The following is a 2,500-nucleotide window of genomic DNA, read 5'->3' as shown; positions in this document are numbered from 1 at the left end:
AATTTTTGAATTTTTTTTTTTTTTTTGAATTTATTTGGTTTTATAAATTTTTTGTGATTTTTTGAGATTTTTTTGAATATTTTACATGGGTGATTTTGACTTGGGGGATTTTCAGGGGGTGGTAACCCTGGGCGTGGCTAGAGCCTCAAAATGCATATTCCCCTATAGGGGGGCAAGGTTTTCAAAAATGGGTGCCCCCTCATGTACACGCGCGTGGGTGTACATGGCCCCGTCGGTGCCAGCGTGGGTGGAAAATGGCCCGAAAACAGCCCAGCGGCAAGCGGAAGCGGCTAACGTTGGGCAAAACTGACCCGAAAGCAGTATAGCTTGGAAAATTAAGCGGATGCAGCCAATTGTTGGCGAAAACTAAGCGGATACGGCCAAGTGTCGGTGAAAAATGGCCCGAAAACAGTCCAGCGGCAAGCGGAAACGGCTAACGTTGGGCAAAAGTGACCCGAAAACAGTTCAGCTGGGGGAAATTAAGCGGAAGCAGCCAAGCCTTGGGGAAAACCAAGCGGATACGGCCAAGAGTCGGTGGAAAATGGCCCGAAAACAGTCCAGCGGCAAGCGGAAACGGCTAACGTTGGGACAAAGTGACCCGAAAACAGTTCAGCTGGGGAAAATTAAGCGGATGCAGCCAAGCGTTGGGGAAAACTAAGCGGATCCGGCCCAGAGTCGGTGGAAATTGGCCCGAAAACAGTCCAGTGCCAAGCGGAAGCGGCTAACGTTGGGCAAAAGTGACCCGAAAACAGTTCAGCGGGGGAAAACTAAGCGGATGCGGCCACGCGTTGGGGAAAACTAAGCGGATACGGCCAAGTGTTGGGGAAAAATGGCCCGAAAACAGCCCAGCGGCAAGCGGAAGCGGCTAACGTTGGGGAAAAGTGACCCGAAAACAGTTAAGCGGGGGAAAACTAAGCGGATGCGGCCACGCGTTGGGGAAAACTAAGCGGATCCGGCCAAGTGTCGGTGGAAATTGGCCCGAAAACAGCCCAGCGGCAAGCGAAAGCGGCTAACGTTGGGCAAAAGTGACCCGAAAACAGTTCAGCGGGGGAAAACTAAGCGGATGCGGCCACGCGTTGGGGAAAACTAAGCGGATACGGCCAAGAGTCGGTGGAAATTGGCCCGAAAACAGTCCAGCGGCAAGCGGAAGCGGCTAACGTTGGGCAAAACTGACCCGAAAACAGTTCAGCGGGGGAAAACTAAGCGGATGCGGCCACGCGTTGGGGAAAACTAAGCGGATACGGCCAAGAGTCGGTGGAAATTGGCCCGAAAACAGTCCAGCGGCAAGCGGAAGCCGCTAACGTTGGGCAAAAGTGACCCGAAAACAGTTCAGCGGGGGAAAACTAAGCGGATGCGGCCACGCGTTGGGGAAAACTAAGCGGATACGGCCAAGAGTCGGTGGAAATTGGCCCGAAAACAGTCCAGCGGCAAGCGGAAGCGGCTAACGTTGGGCAAAACTGACCCGAAAACAGTTCAGCGGGGGAAAACTAAGCGGATGCGGCCACGCGTTGGGGAAAACTAAGCGGATACGGCCAAGTGTTGGGGAAAAATGGCCCGAAAACATCCCAGCGGCAAGCGGAAGCGGCTAACGTTGGGCAAAAGTGACCCGAAAACAGTTCAGCGGGGGAAAACTAAGCGGATGCGGCCACGAGTTGGGGAAAACTAAGCGGATACGGCCAAGGGTCGGTGAAAAAGGGCCCGAAAACAGTCCAGCGGCAAGCGGAAGCCGCTAACGTTGGGCAAAAGTGACCCGAAAACAGTCCAGCGGGGGAAAACTAAGCGGATGCGGCCAAGCGTTGGGGAAAACTAAGCGGATACGGCCAAGCGTCGGTGAAAAAGGCCCGAAAACAGTCCAGCGGCAAGCCGAAGCGGCTAACGTTGGGCAAAAATGGCCAAAAGCGGTGGAGCAGGGCGGTCTGAATCTATGCATCCACATAAAATGGGGGGTAAACCTGGGGGATTTCCAGGGGGTGGTAACCCTGGGCGTGGCTGGAGACCCAAAATGCATATTCCCCTATAGGGGGGAAGGATTTTTGGAAGAGGCAGCCCCTCATGTACATGCCAAGCGGGGTGTACATGGCCCCTGTGGGTGCCTCCGTCGGTGTAAAATGGCCCGAAAAACAAGATTATGTTACCCGAAAACACGATTATGTTACCGAAAAAGCACGGTTGAGCGGGGGCAGTAAGCACGGTTGAGCGGGGGCAAAGAACACGGTTGAGCGGGGGCAAAAAACACGGTGCAGCGGGGACAAAAGACACGATTCGGGGGCAAGGAACACGAATATGTTACCGAAAAACACGGACCACGCGGGTTGAAATCCCCAGCCGTAGAACCGGCGAAACACGGTGGGGCAGGGCGTCTAAGCGTGGAGGCGCCCGTAAGACCGATGCGGGTTGAAATCCCCAGCCGTAAAGCCGGCGAAAAGCGGTCGGGCAGGGTGACTCCGCGTGGAGTTTCGCCCGTAAGGCCGATGCGGGTAGCCGCGCGGGTTGAAATCCC

This window comes from Carex rostrata, unplaced genomic scaffold (assembly GCF_964058835.1).
Source record: "Carex rostrata unplaced genomic scaffold, lpCarRost1.2 SCAFFOLD_36, whole genome shotgun sequence".
Classification (NCBI taxonomy): Eukaryota; Viridiplantae; Streptophyta; class Magnoliopsida; order Poales; family Cyperaceae; genus Carex; species Carex rostrata.
Note: the sequence above shows the minus strand (reverse complement) of the source record.